The 21,170-nt window shown below is 37.1% G+C and overlaps 1 pseudogene across 1 annotated transcript; it reads right to left on the bottom strand.

Annotated features, from left to right (window-relative positions):
• Positions 1-11,631: 11,631 nt before the first annotated feature.
• LOC306864613 (protein arginine N-methyltransferase 6-like) lies at positions 11,632-13,403 on the bottom strand (annotated as a pseudogene). The gene is made up of 2 exons: positions 13,125-13,403; positions 11,632-12,345 (listed from the first exon to the last, which is right to left on the bottom strand). The product of its transcript is annotated as a protein arginine N-methyltransferase 6-like (transcript).
• Positions 13,404-21,170: the final 7,767 nt, after the last annotated feature.

Raw genomic sequence — 21,170 nt, 5'->3', positions numbered from 1 at the left:
ATACCAATGGCTTTGTCCTCCAAAACTGAACTGTTAGCTCTGTCCTCCAAAACAAAAATTACTTTGGCAATATTACAATAAAGGTTATTTAGTCAAAATATAAGGTTACTATTGAATGGTCATCAATGAAAATATTGATTTATTGATTTGAATGTAATTTCTTTAAAAAGGTTTCTCATAATGAGCCAATTTCCTATCAGTGTTTTGTTGTACATATAAATGTGATCATTGTCACAACATCAGAAGATTAATTTTTTCAGATGATCAATATACCCATCACGCAATGTGTAAGAAATATCCAATATCAAATGTTAGATTAAATCAGTTTGTAACCCTTTGGCTGTCTGCTAAGAGCAATCAATACGCAGCAGTTAGAGTTGTCCATGTGCGTTTCGCAAAACCACAGTTTCTGCACAGCACAGCTACAAAATGAAGAGAGAGCAAAGGTTGCCAGTTCCCCCTGATGGAGGCTGGCAGGGGGATAATTGACGACGACCTAACAAACGTTCTCAAAGCGGGGGCCAGGAGAATTTTAGTGCTTGTTAATCAGTCTGTCCAGTCAATACACATGCTGACCCCACACTCATCCCGTCACCAGTCCCACATTGATCAATTAACCTCGTGAGCCCCAAAAGAGATGGGGCGGAGAGTCAGATCACAGCGCAGTCTCGCAGTAAACCACCCTCAGATGGGAGCTCTTTTCTCACCAGAGCAAAGCTCATGCACATTGTAGTGCAAAAAGGATCATTTGCAAAATTTCTGTCACTGTAAAATCACAGAGCAGGGAGTTGAGTGGGGTCGTCAGTAATAGAGCATAATCTCCAATTGGAAAAACATGGAGCATGAAATCACATTCTAACTGTTGACCAAAGCTGCCTAAATAAAAGGGTGTTTGGTGCCAGTGGTTGAAAGAGTTCATCATTACTGAACTTGGGCAAATATTTTAGGATCAGAGATATACTTAAACTTTGAAAAGCACAGATTAGGCATATTAGCTGTAATGAAAGCCAGACCAAAACCATGACTTCAAATATGCATTAGGGAGAAAAAAAGAAAAACAACACTGAATGAAAGAACATCATTCAGCCTATTTATTTCACTGCTTAACTTAGACATTTAACCTATGGATTAATCTAAATAAATACAAGCAGAATGGGAAAAGGTCAGTTTTTTATGAATCTTAAAGTATGGCCATGTCCTATTAAAACTCATCACATCCATCACAGAGACCATTATCCAAGACTATGGATGGAAGGCGTGATTAGATCCTCCAGATTTAATAAGGACAGAGCTAGGAGACAGGGCAGGAGAGAAGGAGACAGCAGGAGAGAGAGAAAGAGTAGGTGGGATACACCTCTTAACAGCTGTAATGTTGAGGGCGGGGGACAAAACAAATTGAGAAATTGGCAAAGTCTTGCCATGCAGCTCTCGATGGGCACAAAATTCATCCGAGACACTGAGGGAGGGAACGGAGAGAGAAAGACGAGAAACGAGGGAGGAAAAGAGGACAGTGTAATGAGCCATTAGAGATACAGGGAGGATAAGTGTCTAGGGCACATTAAAGATCACACAAACCCGCTTGTTATCACTTTCCATGATCCATATACGAGTCCTCTTAATTATTCTGCGCTGCCTTCGGTGATGTGGCTGGCGCAGAGTGCAGTATGCATTATGACAAAGAGCGGGGTGATCTGAGGCAGGTCACCTCATCTAACATATATTGTGTTAAACATGGGACCCTTATGAGGGGATTCACAAACAATCTCATCATTTAATCTCACTATTACAGGGAAGTCATATGATCTTCTGCTGCTATATATCTATAGCAGTGAAAACAAGCAATTCAGCAACAATATACTTAGGTGTGATTTGAGAATTTGAAATGAATTGTTTAGCAAGAAATATTAATCATTATCATTCATTTTAGCTGGTCCAACAGGTATAATATGATAATCATGATGATAAAATATATAAAAAAATATTATTTTGCAAACCTTGAAAAAGTGTGTGCAGCATTCTACTGCCATTTTCAGTCATTTTTAGACACGTTTTTTTTTTTACTTATTCTATTTATTCTATATATTTATTATATTCTATTTACTATTTACTTATTCAAAAATATGTCTCATATCATCAACTGAAACGCTTATATTAATGTTCTATTCTATAAAAAAATATACATAAAAAAATTCCTTTATTCAGCTGGCGAACAAAAATGTCTGGATTTTGCTTCTTTTTTTTCTTTTTTTTTTTGCTTTAACCATAAAAACAACAAAATAACAAACAATCAAAAAACCTTTAGCCAATTTTAACAAGACTTTTTTTCCTTTCAAAAAATAGCAAAACTAATTTTTCTACATATTGCCTATTTAAAGGTAATATGTAGAAAAATATATCCTCCTCGCACTCAACAACCCAAAAAACCACAAGACAAGCATGCATCCTTTTTCATGCAGGTGAATATGTATTTAAGAATGAAAGCTTTACCAGTAAGCCACATGGTAATATTTTATTTAAACCAATAAATCGTTCACAGATTTCACATGACCTTTACAGGCCTAGGACTAGTGGCTCAGATTTCCTCATTCATTTTATGCTGTGAAGCACATCCTTCCCTTTCTTGGTGTCCACTTCGATCCTGTCCCCTGGACTACTGAAGCATAACTTCATGTCTAAACCCCATAGGTGCTCATAAACATCAGAAATGCTGAACTAGACCTACTAGAACAGATACATGTCTTATATACATTATATATCAAATTTATAAAACCCCCACCCCCTTCATCTTCTATCCCAAAATCCTTTTTACTGTTGCCATATTTCTCTCGCTGTCATTCATGTCTCAGCCTGTGATAGAGAGGGAGGTGCAGCGCTCGATGAGATCTGTGCTCTCGGGATTTCAGTGTCCGCCTGCACGGGATCAGTGATTCTACCATAAACAGCCTGCCAATATGACAGGTCTCATAAATAAACATTGAGTGCAGCAGGGAGTGAGTATGTTTTCCCTAAACATGACAGCCCAACACATACACCTACAGAGTCTGATGATCTCTGCTCTAATCCAGACTTATCCACAGCACAACCATCCACTCCTCCGTGTCACCTCTTATAATATTCAGGTGCGAGATCTTTCTTTCATCGTAATGTATGGCAATTGCAAGCAGAAGGCCTGATGATGGCTGCATGTGACTCAGCCTGTCAGTAGAAGGCAAAATCAAAGCACAGGTTTGTCTACACTCCATGAGTGCTACTGAACCTGGCAGACCTCCTATCCCATAATGCAATCTGATTGTCTGCAGTAGACAGGTCCCTGGCCTCGGAAGAAAGGGATCTCCCTTAGCGCAGCTGCTAAGCCGGGCTTGACTTCTCCCTTGCTTGCTCTTCACTCTTTCTTTCTTGCTCTCTCTTTGGCATGTTCTGTCACTTTCTGTTCATGTGTGAAGGCACAGTCCACTTGACAGGGCGACTCTCAACTCTAGCAATACCATTTGTGTCGTGCATCTTAGCTTCAGGGGTTTGCTTCTCAATCTCCGCTCACAAAAGCCCCTATAAGGCTTGTGTTGTCACAGACCCTCTCCCCTACAATCCCCCCTCCGCTCAAGACATCACCCTCCACTGCCAAGCGCACACTTTGCTGCGACAACGGAACATGTTATGCATTATTAAACTTACTTTTCCTAAAAGGCTGCTGTGGCATGCAGTTTTCGTCGCGATATGTCAGACTGCTCAAAATATCCCACTGGAGAACGAAGCTTGAAATCATTATCTTGGGATGTTGAGAATAATTTTACACTGAACAGAAAGCTCACAGCTCAAGTGCATGCTATTATTTCTTTACAGCTACTTTCATGATTGCTGCTGCTAAATCTCAGATATAATGTCATAAACCTCTTATGATGATTGATACTTACAATTCCTCACTCACCATATGAATATTTTGTGAGATAGCATGACTCAAACAAAACCTATGTCTTTTCGCTTGAAGGTTGAATAAAAAAGTAGACTGCAATGACAAATTGCACTGCCTGATTATTCTAAAAAATCAACTGTTTCATGTCAGAATCTATTCTAGTATCTTTCAATCTATCATCTATAGACATTTTTATCAACAACAGCATATTAGGTTATGAATGTATAAAGGCTGTGGATGTATGTATAAAAGGTGCATATATAATATATATATATATATATATATATTAGAGTAAACTTCACTTACATATTTCATGTCAATTTATTCAGATCATATCTGTTTAACTGAAACTAACATATAATCCCAAACAAACAACCAGAATTGCACGGAAAAAATGTTACGAGGAAACAAAACAATAGAAAAACTAACAAAAGCCTATAATTATTAATTTGATGTTTGATGTTTAAAGTAAACTTGCGTGCAAAATAAACCAGAAATTGACACTATTTAAACAGTACAGTGCAAATTCATTTTTAAAGAGTTTGTTCAAGATTTCTATTCAACAACATGGCCTACTTTGATGGATTAAATCAAATTAGAGCATATCAGGTAAGAATTAATCGTGCGTGAAAGCAACCTGGACATCGAAAGATATTAAAACGCATTATTGCCGCAAGGGGGCGCTTCCATTCGCATTCTTTCATAGGAAAGTCCACTCTCCAAGGTGCTGAAATCGTTTTCGGTTCGCATAAATTCTCTGCGTATATATCACAAATGCGTTTTCCAGGTATCGGTATCCTATTAAATAGGCTCAGTACTATAGGCAGTAAACCAGACAGCATTCTGAATGAATTTGGTTAAGGAAAGTTAAAGCTGCAGCGAAATCATATTACTAGATTACTAGAAGTTAATTATTAACTAACGTATGGCGCACACAAACCAACCTAAACTTAAAAAAGAGACGGAATACTCACGTTAATGAGATTCACTCACGTTGTGAAAGGTCCCGCGGAGGGCTGGGTGTTCAACAAGTTCATGAATGACTATAGAGGATCCTCTTAAAGACGGCTTGTTAATCTTAATGTGATGAGTTCGGGGAAAAAAACGGAATGCCCCCCACCTCCACCCGAACTAAACGGGCTGACTAAACACAGAGACTGAAATGTGTCTCGCGGCACGTCAATCTTTTCTTAAGTCGCGTGCCACATCTCTCTAGCGCGAGACATTACCGAAGAGGACATTTCTGAGGCAAACTTAAAAGGAAATGTTTTCAGTGGCACCAAAATGAGCATAAATTCAACCTCTGCGTGTGTCCCAAACAGTGTAAACTCATAAATCCCACAATTTATCCTTCTTCATCGTGTTTTCTTTTGTGAGTCTCATAACAATCAGCTCAGAGCCAGTAGCCGTCCTCTCTAAACTTTAAATAGCCAAGGGTCCGTTCTTCCTGACGGCTTTTTTCAACCGCCCTATATCCAAAAAACAAGAGACTCCCTTCTTGTTTGCGGGGATAACGACAAACAGTTCTTTTTGCAATATTTTCACTATTTCCTCGACGTTTTAGACGTGAGCGAGATACGAATCGCACCAATTAGACCCGCGCGCGCCGATAATATCCTCACGCGCATTCCCTCACGCGCATATACGCACTTGGACACTCCACACACACTCTCTGCTTTTACACATCCACTCAACCTTCACTGTTTTCTGCTCATCCTCTCCCTCACTCTCTTCCAGCAGTTTAAAACTCAGATGGGACTTCAGCAAAGACACAAACAGTCCTCCTTTTTGTATTCTAACAAATGGTGAGGGAGATGGGTTACATATAGTTACATATTTCTCTCTGATGCAAGGATCTCTTCACTGTAAATACTAAGTAGGATATGCCATCCACAGGGTCCTAAAGGTAGCATTTACTTAAAACTTATTATGTTGGAGCTTCTATTTATGGTGATTGTGTACATAATTTATTATCTAGATTCAACAAGAATATCATGCTGATACATGAATTGTAGCTGCTTTTTATTTTAAAAAAGGCAGCTGTATAATTTCGCATAATATATTTCCTTAATACAATTAATTATATCAACCAACTAAAATGACCAATATTAATATAACTAATAATATTAGAAAATAATATTAAATTAATTTACTTAAATTACTATATTTAGGCTACTTTATAAAGAAAGTTTCATGTTTAAAATAAAAGCAAATCAAATAATTTAACACAAATAAAATCATCACACACATCAGAAATAAATGTAATTTAATAATAATAATAATAATAATAAAAATATATATATATAGCTATACTGATTGGAGCATGGTTTGGAAATGTTGTGGATTTTAGCTATCAACGCGACCGGGGTAATGTCTACAAAACAGAATAAAGTCTAAAAAGAAGTCAGATTAATTAACTGTTAGAAACAATAAAGCAAAGTCATCACTGTTTGGAGAAGCTAAAGTTAAAACAATAAAGCTAAAAAAGAAGCTAATAAACTATGATGCATTGCAAAAACAGATTCTTTTCAGGATAATGTTCCAGCCTATAAACAGGTGTAAAAAGCCAAAGTGTTTTCTTTTTTGTTTTTGTTTTTTTGCAAACAACAGCTTAATTTCGGCCAGTAGCTAAATTCATGTACCCTATCAGTATGCAATTAATTAATGACACTTAAAATATGCACTGCATAATATTTATGAAAATACCAATATCATAAAGTGTGAATACTTCATAAACTACTGTTGCAACTCAACTGGTCTGTTAGTGAACAGTGAGGGCTACATACATATAAAGAAACAGCTAGTGATAATCATTCATCTCATAAAGAGGCAATGAGTTCAAGCTCTGCTCATTTATGTAGTTGCTGTCAGAAAGCCTTTTATGGAGAACCAATAAACTAGAATATTACCAGTGCGTGACATCCTACACACAAAGTGATTGTGTGTTTCATTTCAAACATACGAGTGTCCAAGGTAAAGAAACAGTAATTTAGCATCTTACAAAAAGAGTTTTACACCAGCAAGGTCCACTGCCAGAGCCATAAACAAAAAGAGACACAAGTGCGCAAAAGCGCGTGGTAGATTTTACGCACTGCAGGCGAAAGAGGATAAAACCATCCATTTAGAGAAAAATATATAGATTAGCGAATTAAGATTAGCGTATCAATTAAATTATATTCAAATGATGCTTCTAGAAAGCCGGCAAGCCCATTAAAACACCTAACGCACATCAAAAGTTTGGGCGAGACGCACCCATTAACCACGCATGCATTGAGATATAAAGTCCTCATTGATCTCACCTTCACTCGAAAGCTTCACTCCAAAGCGTCAATCCGAACGGTGCGATGAGATCTCATGTTGCACACCTATATTTGACGGGTTTCAATCGGGACATCTTGGAGACGCGCAGGTGCGGAGCTGAACTCAGAGGCGACCACTCCTGTCCTCGGCTCCGGGAGAATGGTGGTCTAATCGAAGGCACAAATGGCACTTCAGCGAGTCAAACAACTCAGCAAACAAATGCGACGGCGGAGAAACACTTTTCCGGTTTAGTGTTAGGTCTTGGCGAAGCCTTATTTCTTTGGGGTGGATGTGACAGATGAGATGCCTTGGGAAGGTGGGATTATATTCAACATGTGGCGGATGTTCGTGGGTGCGACTCGATTAAAAAATATATATTACACATATTAAACGTATAATACTATCAAATATAGCATAGCTTCACGGAAAAATACATTAAGCACAAGCTGCTTATTTGTACATATATAATACTGTCAAAAGTTATTTGAGCTTTTTTATTACAAAATAATACAAATTCTATAAGCTTTTTTTGTTTGTTTGTTTTTGCATTTCATAACTGCACATTCAGAAATAGAAGGTTGTATGTCCTAAAATAGTTGTCCTCAAGCCATTAAAAATAAATACATAAAAAGTCCCCCCCAAATAACGACTTCACTTTGAAAAAAAGTAATGACTGGTGACTTCAAAACCACCATGCTTCATTGCATGTGTGAAATTAGCAAGTGGACGTTATTTATTTCTGTGACTTGTCTCTGATTCGCACCTGCACATCTAAATTATTGATGGAGAAGGAAGATAAATTTTCCATCATGGACCATTTAACCTAAAAGTGGCCAGTCATTAGTTCAGACAGGAAGGTCAAGGCGCTGATATGAAAACCAAAATGCTGCTTATCTACATAAAAGAAAAATTGAAGATGACTAAATAGACTACTGAATAATTAATGTGAACAACATGAACTAAACCGCTTTCTGTGTGACCAAAAATCAGTTTAGCTTATCGTCATCATGTAAGTCAATCAAATAAGGCCATTGTTACAATCAGATGATATATATCAGCAACTGTTGTGCACCCCCTAAACACACACTTTAAAAAAACAACTGATATCCTTCCTTCACAGACGGGGCACATCCGTTGAATGTGTTTACCATTTCATATTCCGCACAGCCATGCATCTTAAAATCTATCTTAAAGTTCAATAGCTCACTGGCGCTGCAATTGACATGGACAGACAATCACATGACTGCATCAGCCAGTAGGAGATGCAGCCTGTGTTTCCTTCAGTGCTGTCATACCTTTCAGTTATCTGAGAATTGATGACTGTCTCTCACATCTGAGAGGACTATTGGGTTTCATCTGTTCCGTCCAGCGCATATCTGTCACATGGTAAGAAATATGAAGAGAGATCACTATGAAGTGAGATGTTTCCACAGACGGTTTCACCCTTGTATAGACAATAACATGTCAAAATCCAGTCTAATTCTTCTTCTGAGTTTCCAATATGATGCTAACACTTTGATTTATTGTGATCTTTACCATGGAAGTTATATAAAAATATAAACATCTGGAAAAAGTCAACCCTTCAAAACAGATTTGAAAAGAAACATTTCTTTGGCAGGACATCTGTGATCTCTTATGACCATGTTTAAATCTTTATGGAGATCTTATTAGGCCAAAGTAAGCTAAACCATAAAGTAATAGTTCACTCAAAAAAGAAAATTTCTCACCCTAAGGTCATCCAAGATGAGCTTGTTTGTTCATTGGAACAGATTTAAAGAATTTACATATTATATCACGCTCATTAATGGATCCTCTACACTGAATGGGTGCCGTCAGAATGAGTCCAAACAGTTGATAAAACATCACAATAATCCACAAGTAATCCACACAACATCAATCCATCGGTTAAAATCTTATGATGCAAAAAGCTGTGTTTATGTGCAACAAATCCATCAAGACCTCAAACTGTTGCTTTCGCTTATAATATCGTCCAATTTCATCTGTAACAATGCTTTCTCCAGTGAAAAATTGTCTTGTCAAAATCAGGAGAGAAATATGCACAGATCAGGCACATTTACAAGCTAAAACAGTTCTAAACAAATATTTCAGTGGCTTTTGACAACAGGGAATGGACCTTTTCACTTTCATCTATCTATCTATCTATCTATACTTTAATTTTATATTGGAGTAGTTTTTATTGGTTTTATTAGGACTACAAGGAAAAAAGGCCATACAAGTTTAGAATGACACATGGGAGAGTAAATGATGACAATTGTAAGGCTAAACTATCCATTCAGCTTTCTAAATTCTCAGTGTCTTCAACTTCTAGGCAAAGCACATGACATTTAAACATTAACCTCTGCTTAAAAATGACAAGCACTGTAAAGAAAATGTGTCACATAACAATTTCTAAGACTGAAATAGTACATAAAGCCTTATGGTGAAATGTATGTGACAAAGCCTTAATCACGTGTTTTAAGAGACTTTTAACACATTTAAAACTGAGCACCATAATCATACATTTTTATATTCAAGCTCTAGCCTATGCTTAAATTTATTGACATGGAAATATTCACAGCAGCAGATGATGTTCCTCCAAAACTGATATCATTAAACATAAAACACACAAAGCCTCCAAATTTACAGTAAACATAGTAACCCAACAAAATTTAAATTAGTTTTTAGCTGCCATTCATTAAATCTAGTGCCTTTTAAGGACTGTTTGAGGACTGTAGGGAGTGTACCTTCTGTCACTGTGGTTTATTTTAGTATGTTAATGAAAGCAAAGCGGCCTGCTAATGATAATGATGATAAATTGTCACTTGGCCTTGAAGATCCGCCCATTGCCTTGGGATCTGGTCTTCTAAATTAGGATTTGTCAATAACATGCTGCCAATTTGTCTTCTCACGAATCAAAAATATTGGTTACTGTAACTGGCAGGCGGCAAATGATTTCTCCTGGTTTATTTACAGTATCATCATTAGCATACCAGGGGGATGTATTGGATAAAATGATATGCCTTTGTGGATAAAACTCATTGAGGCTGTCTAGAAGACAGAGACACAGCTCTGATTTAATTTGCTCCTTACCGTCTACACAACTATTAATAGCAAGATTTAATTAGATGCATTTAATTCTTAAATATGAGAAGATTTTTTGATCTTCGGGTATTAAATGCAATATATCAAATAAAGCGTGGCCTTGAAAGCGCGTTAATGACGTGTCGTTCCAATTAATCGTGACATAACAACATGAGCTTGCATAAATACAAAGAAAATGAATGTACTTATCACTCCTGGTGATTCTGAGGATTAGTAACTTCCTACAAATGAACTGCATTCAATGATAATCCAAAATCACAGCTAATAAAATGACTAATGATGATTGGGTCAATAGGTAATTGAGCTTAAGCTTATGCATACAACAACTGAGAAATTAGCTTTGAATGGATTCCGAGGCCACAAATGTCCACCCGATCAGGCCACATACAATTCCAAACAGTCATGAATTCGCATAGCCTGCAAACATATCTCTAAATAGCTTGTTTCTATATGTCAAGATTGAAACAAAGATATGCACCATTTTGGACCTAGCATTCATGAAATGTGTTCAGGCAACTTTAATATGAATTGCCTATTGGTAAAAGCAGTGTTTCTCACTATAACTAAATGAGTGTGGACAGAATACACCTTAGGCTTTACCCTCTCTGTTGCCTCTCAGCCTGCAAATGGCCTTCCAACAACGTCCTCATACAGACTCTCCATACTGGACTCCACACTCTCTCCATTCCTTTCACTACAACACAAAACAATGCTTTAATCTGAGTGCAAGTGCATTTAGAAATTTACAATCCAAAAATGAGTCACAGGTATATTCCAAAAGGGAAAAAAGCAATGCTAAATGTAAGCAATCATATGTATTGTTAACGACGCAACATACTCTCCATGGGCTTCTCAGCTTTCAAATAGATAGAATAAAATGCCTCCCGTATAACTTCTTGTTAATGTCAAATGATGTGCAATACATGTCCAGAGACAGGAGTTTAAACCTGATTTATTTTTTATTTTTTTTGCAGATACTTAACATATAGAATTCCAAGCAACAATTCATAGTGAATTCTTTGCAAAACCAAGTGGGGGAAAACCAAAAACCAATCCAAAAGGAAAGCTTAAGAGACTTCTTACTATGTATTATCATAATTTAGAACTAATCACACATTATATTAACAAGACACAACCTGAACCCCAGAAGATCCTATTGATAAACTGAAATTCTAGGAAAAACTAGAAATTTCTGTATATCCAGTGAATCGTTTTTTTATTTCATCACAATGAGATTGGCTCCAAATGAAGATACAATTTCATGAGCATTCCTTTTATTTGACTAGGGAAATAACTAAAAATAAATAACGGCCACATCTCTATTTAACTTCTAAATACTGATCAGGAATAGAAAAGGTTTTGGAGTGCTTTTTTGTTCACCTATCACATAGTCCACACGGATGCATATATGTCTAGAATTCTCCTCGGAGGGATACAAACTGATCTCCCCCTCAACTTTAGTGTCCTGCATCACATCCACAGCATCATCCAGATAAAGCACAGCCTGTTTCCAGGGCATCTCTGGTTTGAACGGAGACGTGGAGAGCACCAGGGCCTTCTCCTCAGTGGGGAAAGTCACCGTGAACCACACGCAAAAGGCGTGGATGGAGGACGAGCCGAAGCACCTGCAGCTGAACACGCCCCTCACATCTCTGAGCTGCTCCAGCGTGAATGTGTTCAAATCCAGCTCGGCAAACTTGCACGGGTGGGAGAGCACATCCTCCACCGTCACCAGATTCACAGTGATGTTTTTGTTCATGATGCACTTCCTAGCAAAGTCGGTCATGCAGGACATGTCCACGCCATACTGTCCTTTGACAGTGCTCCAGAAATTCAATCTGCCCTCCACCACCATATCGTTTATGAGAGCGATGTAAAGATCTGCCCAGGACAGTAATATAAGGCCACCGGGTTTGAGCCACTTATCCCGGGCGAAGATCACTGAGTTCAGCATGAATTCGTGGAGGAGCGCGGAGCCCATCCATTCCCTGACAATCACATCCACCTGTTCGGCCAGTTCGATCGTCTCTAGTCTCTATACGATGCTGATTGTGTCAAAGCAGCTTTACAGTGTCAACAGGAAAATAGAGGACAACAACATTTTCTAGCTAAAGTCCATTGATGATTTAGTGATGTCATCGTCGTCATCTACTTCAGCTCTCTTCCAATAGTGTGCAATCAGTCAAGTGTCCCCAACTAAGCAAGGCAAAAATGTATTTTTATGTATTAACCAGTGGAATGAACCACGTCTGTGTACATTGTCTTTTGTAGCAAGATTTGCTTAGCGCATTAACGTCCATTTATTTATTTATATAATTTAATTTCTTTGTTGTATTTTTGTCCAGTACACAAAGACAAATTCCTTGTACATGTAAACCCGTTGTATCTGGCAATAAAAGGGATGTTGATTGTGAAAGAACTTGTGGAGCATTGAAAGAGTTTGGAAATGTGTCCTTTCCCTATTTAAACATTGTGGCTAAGAGGTTGCATGGGGAAAATGCCCCATCAGATATTTGTCCATATCGAAATCCTGATTATTACTAGTAGTGTTTTACTAGTACTAGTAGTTACACTTTAAAGGTTATCTTGGATAGTTAGCAGATGTTATATGTTTTTTTTTTTACATTGTAAAACAAGAAGTGTATGTGGGCAGCCTGCCAGTGTAAGAATGTCTTTTACCAATGATCCACTGGATCGCAACATAGAACTAGACTTAAACTTCGGGGTGTTGTTATGCATTAACAGTGTTTACATTAATGGGATTCAGTTCGTGCTTTCAGAATCGGCGAATCTGCTGCGGTCGTCCCATCACATCTGGAGCGAAGGACCTGAACCAGAAAGTTGGTCACCAGATAACACGGAAACCAGTTCATCCGTAATACCGTCTCCCACATCTAGCACCACTTTCCCTTCTATTGACTTACTGTTTTTAAAAATGCCCATTCTGTACACTAGTGCGCACTGTGTCTGCAATCATCTCTTCGTGAATGGTGACATCGGAGTAGCTGTCAAAGTACATGTAATCCTCTGTACTCCTGTCTAATTTTCTTTTCTCGGTACCATGCTGTGACATTTTCCACAAGTTTGCCATGCGTCTTTAATTTTCCCAAAGTAGCTTCCATATCCGAAACGCGATTTGAAAGGCATCATGGAAGATGTAGTTTTTAAACACGCCCGTGTGATTCGGAAAGATCGATAGCTTGTTATGAAATGAATTACACTTCCCATGAGCGGCAAGAAATTCTTACTATAACTAGAAGGTATTTTAGGTTTTGTTAAAAACAAACATTTATAATTGTTTTTTGCCTTAAAGAATTTAGCTAAATGTGATAACCGTCCCAAAAGAAACATGTGGATACAACGCTAATGCTTTATAACTGTTCTGAAAAAGCATTATTTTAGCCTAGGTTTTGGGTTAGAGTTAAATAGGCTATTATTGTTATCTATAAACAATATTTAGAGAGGGAGGGATGGGGGGGGGGGGGGGGCAGCATATCTGATAATTACTTAAAGTGACAAAGTACATACAATTACAAATTCAATACTGTTCAAGACCTATATGCAAAACACTAAGACTTGTTTGTCACAATATATCCATCCGGTTATTTAAGTTAATGCTGCATGCTGGCCCACACAAATAAGTGGATTATGCCTGATAAATTCTCTCTTTTTTTAAATGTATTTATTTATTTATTTTTACAGTTAGTGTCTATGCTGTCTGCCTGTTTGGCAGTAGTTCCAGGACAGCTGTTTAAACTGACTGTGCCCAGCTGTAGCTGTACTAACATAACACCAGGGCTCCGTCTGAGCCAAACCGCATTTTCCACCATGACGGATAGCATGATCTGCTTTTAACCTTAATAAAATAGCACTGCCTCACCCTCGGCCGTCACTCTCTCTGCACACGCTAAAGGCTACACACTGACAGCAGGCTATTCCTCTTGAATACAGTGTGTTTTATGATTTCTTCTGCTTTATCTATGGTGATAAATGTTCACGGTTGGATTATGAGATCTGGCCTTTTTCAGTACTGTCCTCAAGTTGAACTCACAGAGTAAGGAGAAGTCAGAGGAAAAGGATGCACATTGGTTATCTTTATATGACACATACACATTTCTATTAAAGGAAAATTAAAATATCTTACAGGGATAATTAAATACACATGTGAATGCATTACCGCACAGAAAATAATGCTTGAAGTGAAATGCATGAATCACTTGTCATGAAATTAAAGTTCACAAAATTCAAATGTTCTATTTTCCAAATGCATTTTATAGATGTTATTGTGAACATTTTATCCATGTATATGTTACATAAAAAAATCCAGTACAAAAAAAAAAAACAATACAGAGAAACCAGTCCTCGTAATGTTTTTTATTATTATTATTTATTTTATTTGGATATCGCAATAGAAAAGATCTGTCACTACTTCCATTTCATCATGATTTTGCAGTCAACATGAAATCAAATTTCCCCATTTACTTTCCAAATGCACAATAAAGGACTTATTTTGAACAATTCATCTGTTAATTAGGTTACACAGACTATTTGACAATCTTAACCGTTTGTCAAATAGCTATTTAGATATTGTTTTAGCACACTAGCATTTAGTCTGGCTCCATTCTGGTACTTAAAGCTCAATTTCACCATGAAATCAATTCCTGCCCTCATTGAATATCTGTTTTACTTGGAAATAAGGATGTCAACAAATGAGATGGGAAACATTTAACCACCTTTTTAAAAGCTGGCAAGGGTATTTATTTTGATATTTTTCATTTGCATTAGGGTTTTTTTCCCCCCTGACCTTCAACCAACTTTTGGGAGGGAACACACCAGCTGTGGACAAATTTATTACAATGTGGTGTTTTGCAAAATTCCTTTGCACTGTTTGTCTCTTTTTCCATATCTCCCTTGGGTAGTTCTGAGTCCTTGCTACGATAACACACAATTTAAACAAAATCCACATCCTCTGAATGTTTTTACACACTCTGAAATGATTGAAAAAAAAAAAAAACCTGTGTGTTTGCACAGACATCGGCACCTGATCTCTCTTTAATTAAAATTGCACATCACTGTTTGCCCATCTAAAGCACAGACTCTGAGCTGATTGGAAGGGGATGGACTGGCAACGAAGGAAGAGACTTTGCTCAGTGTTCCTGAAACATGTCTGGAAAGCCTGAGATAATTTCAGAGAGGAGAGATGGTGGCTTCTGCAAAGGAAAGAGACTGGTTGTTCAAGCATGAGTGTAACAGCAGGAAACCAAATCACTTTGGACAATGAAGGATGTCCTGAAAACATTAGATAACACAGCTCAAGCAGATTTTTCCTGGGTGGCTCATGTTGTTTCCAATCCGCCTGCTGAATCTTGTTTGGTTGGATCAGTTAAGGGTGAGGACATGTGATAAGTCTGCTGAAAGGATGAAACTAGAAGGGGAAGTCACAATCACTGTGGCGTATTGGTGGTTTGATTCAGTTATAGCAGTGCCACACTGGCAGCACAAAACTGATTCCTATCTGAAGCAGCAAGCGCATTAACATCTGAGGTAGCAACCTATCCAGCAGTCAGCCATACATGCACGTATTTCCAAATAACCTGTGGTTATTTTTATTGTTGGCTTTTCTCCTTTGTTAAATTATTAAATTAATATATGTTTTTATTATAATTATTATTATTATTAATTACAAAGAAGATAAGAGGATCAGAACAGGACCCGAGTGAGTGCATGTGCTAACCGCTTGCCTCAGATTTAAAATGCAGCATTACTGAAAAATGACTAAGATTTGCAAAACGATTTTAAACACAATGCATGAGGTAACACCTCAATAAACGGTTGAAACTGATGAGCAAAGCAATAGTTGTACGTAAACACACAAAGTCGCCTCCGGAGGTGAACCTAGAAATCGGTTAAACGAAAGAAGACTGTTAAAGTTTTATGAAATCACACTCCCATACAAGAATATTTCAAAATGTGTGCGCGTTTGTGTGTGCGTCTCACTTCTCTCCTCAGCTGCTGTTGGAATTCGTGTGCCTATGGGGAAATCCTAAGTGCTGACAGCAGGACTGAACCTGTCACCTGCCTGACCATCGTCTGTGGCTCTCCATCAGCGTCAGGCCTGCGGGCAGTACTGCCTGCCAATCTGCCCACTGTCACGCTGGCCTATTCAAAACTAAAACCCTTCTGAGAAATTAATATGTGATGCTCTGGCTGAGGATCGATTCCAGCAGGATCGATGTGGAAGTGACTTGATATTTTACTCTCGTAGTGAAGCGCACATTAGACAACACCAGTTTGTTGAAATCTGCGTTTTACTGAACATTGATTATGGCCGCAATCTGTTTCAAACTGACAGATGAGTTGATAAATAAGGCTGAGAAAAGACATTATTTAGCTTTGTAAGCTAAACTAAAAACAAAATACAGATTTAAGGCAAGTTGCATTTTAGACTTAGGCCTGTAGGCAGTAAACAGGGCCGTCCTTAGCTGACGCGGGGCTCCCTCGGTCCGTTCGCGATCACATTCCTCAAAACAGGGGGCCCGGTGCAATCACACCAGTTGGCTCTGGCAGTAAATGTGTTGTGATGTCACTTTTCATTTTGTTTTTGGTAGATACTTTTCAAGAGGAAGTATTTTTAAGTATGTTTAATTTTTTCTGGAAAACAAAAATACTGATTAAGAAAATGGTCTCGGCATGATCTCACCCCTCGTTCACACTTGAAGCCATTAATCAGTTTTACCAAAGACCTGCAGGTACTCACTCGGCATCCAAGAATAAATTGCATTACATTGTTACTTGATTAAATGACACATTAAATTCACATGTTAGACCCAAGAGGAAAATACTGGCAACATCTTAACCCATCATGTTTCACATTGCCAATGTAGATGTGAAAAATCTTGGAATGGTTTTACTGAATAATTAACTTAAATATAGGGCTGTCAAATTAGCAGGTTAATTTAGTACAATCAATTATATAAATCAGATTTACAGAATGAACACTCATACATGAATATTGGTTAAGATGGGATAAGATGACTTCTGATCATACCTCACAACTCATTTCAACAAATTTAATGAATGGCTATGTTCTTTTTAATTTTGTTATTTAATCTGAATAGCAATATTTCTGAGATTTGGTTATTTGAAAGAGTTAACATAGTTAATTTGGTTTCTCTGGAAAATAGTGATCTATTATATTATATTATATTATATTATATTATATTATATTATATTATATTGAATATTTGTTAAGGAAGGATTTGTGGACATGCATGTTAATGCTTTTAGATTTGTGACTAGAGTGGCATGTTGTTACTAGTGTTGTTATTTTTTTTATTTAATATTCATAATAATTCTTATTTTTCCTTGTTTTTTCTTTTCTTTTTTTCTTGAAGGGGACCTATTATGCAAAAATCACTTTTATAAGGTGTTTGAACACAGTTGTATGGCTGCAGTGTGTGAAAACAACCAGCATATAATGTTAAAAATCCACCAACTCAACCAGTAAATCATGAACAGTTTCTCTAAAAGAGTTGTTTCAGATTTTCCCTCTGTTCACGTCACTGAGGGGAAAAAGTCCCACCCATTTGTGATGCTCTCTGCCCTATGCATAAACACAGCCCTGAGTGAGAAGCTGTGGTCTGCAATTACTAGAGATATACAATTTCAGCGCCAAAGAGGCATTACAAGTGTTGTGTTTTGGGATGCACTAATGAACATAGGAGTTGCCATAATCTCCCCTCATCTGAGCCGAGGACACTGTGGTTAAATTTCATTTTCGAAGGAAATATCCTGGAAAACATCTGTAAAGTCCCCTAAATGTTTAGGAATCATACCAATGCTTTGTGCACGAATGTAAGCTCCAGACAAAGTAAGTATCACACGTTTGTTTTCCAAACTGCCTTTCTGAAAGAGCTTCTTGGCACTCTGTAAGGCTAATTGCTAAAGCTATCATTGTCTCTGCCTGTTTTCACTGATGCTGCCTTCAAGTGCTGCCAGAATGATCATGAATAGGAATGTGGTAGTTAAAAGTTGCATATGAAAGCAATGTGAGTCGATCGCTTAAAGTTGTCGAGCTCATAATCAGAAGTGGAACTTATAAAGTTTGTGATAGCATGAGACCAGCTATGTTATTATTTTTATCCCACCGTGCTCCCTGTCTGTGTAATTCATAAACGCAAATTTATTATGCACAGTATAATCAGATGACAGACTTTGAAAAAGAGCATGCTTTCTGTAAAGATAACAGGCTTGTACTAATAGTGGAATGCTTATTTGTAAAAGCTAGCACTGCTAATATGGGAGCTGGAGCTCTTGAAGCTCCGCCCTCTTCTCCGGGAGCAACAGGTCATTTGCATTTAAAGCAACATACTCAAATACGCGTTTTGGCTCATACCCTAAAAGTGGCAATTTTAACAAGCTATAAAAATTGTATCTGTGGTGTATTCTGAGCTAAAACTTCACATATACACTCTGAGGACATCAGATACTTATTTTACATTTTGTAAAAAGGGGCATAATAGGTCCCTTTAATATGTGTTAGATGTATATTTCAGACATCTTTGCTATTCATTTAAAACCTATAGGTTAACTGAGTGACATCATATGAGATATGATTTCAATATGAGAAATTTAATAAGCATACTGTATACAGTATTCACATTCCTTTACCTTTCGGAAGAATCTCTTTTACTGGAATTCTGCTTTGTCTGAATAAAATAAATAAATAATAAGAACAAGTAAAAAGAATAGTTGACTTAGTATTTTACATTAATGACACAATTATGAAAATATATAGATATTAATAAGAATAATATCAAAAGCCATCTGTACATCCTGTAAAGGTATACATGAATATCACAGAATACCACAGAATCATCTGACAAGGTAATTGTAGCTGTCCTGTAGCATGTATACCAAACATATACACCCTGAGACCTGAAGAATACAACACAACACACAGACAAAAGAAAGATCATTAGCTGTGAGACCAATTCAAAAAACCACTTTTCTTTGTTTCGCTGTGGTGGTTCATGGTTAGAAGGTATTTACAGAAGAGATCCTCCCCACTGGGCTCTAATCAGCATGGAAGGACAACACACTGACAGTCTTGAGCACAAAAAGCATCATATGTGACTCTCAGAACAACTGATTGGTATTCTGAGCCTGATTCTATCCTATCATATTCTATTCTATTCTATTCTATTCTATTCTATTCTATTCAATATACAAATATCATGTTTTAAGTGTAAATATTACTGGTCTTATGCGTAAACCAAGAAAATATTTTCCAGTGGGGTAAAAAATGTACTTAATTTAAGATATTCTTTAAAAACAAATCTTGTTATTTTTGCCAATTACGCTTCACAAGTAAATGGATCTTGTTTTAAGGATGTTGTAGTGGAATACTGATTAAGATTTGTTTTTTTTTCAACATAAAAACCTGATTACCCAAACGAGAGAAAAAAAGAGCAGCAAGAGCAGCATTTTGGAGTGCCAATTAAGCATCAGATAATTTTGTGGTGTTTGGTTTACGGTTTGCCAGCGTGAGGTGAAATCTGTGCATCTATTTTTACCTCCAAAGGCTCGTGTCCCACTGTGCTCGTACTGGACACTATCAGAACATCACCAATTAACAGGCAGGTGCTAATAAGGTAGACACAAGCCAGATGGAGCAGAAGATGAAAAAAGAGAATCTGTGAGACATTGTTTGTTCTTTTTGTGATCAGAAATCAAAATCTACTCCTACATGCAAGTGTAAAAAAAGAAAAATGGTTCTCAAAAGGAATCTCCTACCAAGAGGAAATTATTAATTATTTTTTTTCTTCTTGTCTGGATGTGGTTTATTCATATTCTACTCACATACACTGGACAAACATCAAGGCATTTAACGGGAATCTATTAATTTGGCATAGCTGTTGTGAAGCATGATTAGGTCTATTTAAAGGGATAGTTCACCCAAAAAATTCTGAAAATTCTGTCATCATTTACTCACTCTCTTGTCAATCTTCAGAACACAAATGAAGATATTTTAATGAAATTTGAGAGATTTCTGTCCCTTCATTGACAGTCTATGCAACTACCACTTTGATGCTTTAAAATATTCATAAAGAGATAGTAAAACTAATCCATGAACTGAGCGGTTTAGTTTACATTTTCTGAAGAGACTTTTATCTTCAGGTACTAAATTCATAACTTTTGGGTACCAAAGCACAATACATGATTAAAAAAAAAAAAAAAAAAAAAAAAGAAGTGGTGAATGAGTGGTTACATTTTACACAAGACATTGGGGGAATACACAGTTATACAGTATATATGAGTGGTGTCAAAATCAGCGCGTTAATGCAGGCGATACATTTGTTTCAGATTAACGCCTTAAAAATATTTAACGCAATGTCGCAATTAATGCAATGCAATGTCGTAGTTATGCCGTCGGTTAAGGCAAGTTACCAAAAAGGCGATTAAAGCTGCCTTAAAACTGTGTGCATGCATGCAATATGTTATATATGCGTCACATTTAAGACCATGTCTCTGAAATGATTTTATAAACTGTCCTGAGGCACCCCAACACTGTCTCCCTCATCTAACACACCCGATTCAACTCGTCCGCTCATTAGTAGAGACTTTAAGACCTGAGGTCAGCATTAACATCAGCATAAACATAGATACAGTGTTAAGACTGTCTTACAAACTAGTTTGACCAACTAGTAGTTAACCAAGAGATAATCAATCTTACTTTTTGGATTAGAATTAGACAAATCTACCTTTTCCTAACTAACTTTAAAAAGTTATGACCAATCTCGAAGAAAAAAAATATAGAAGACTAGCTTTTTAAGACTAGTCTAAGCAGTTTATGCAA

Source organism: Barbus barbus (genome assembly GCF_936440315.1).
Source record: "Barbus barbus genome assembly, chromosome: 46".
In the NCBI taxonomy this organism is placed as follows: Eukaryota; Metazoa; Chordata; class Actinopteri; order Cypriniformes; family Cyprinidae; genus Barbus; species Barbus barbus.
This window is presented reverse-complemented; position numbering and strand designations above follow the sequence as displayed.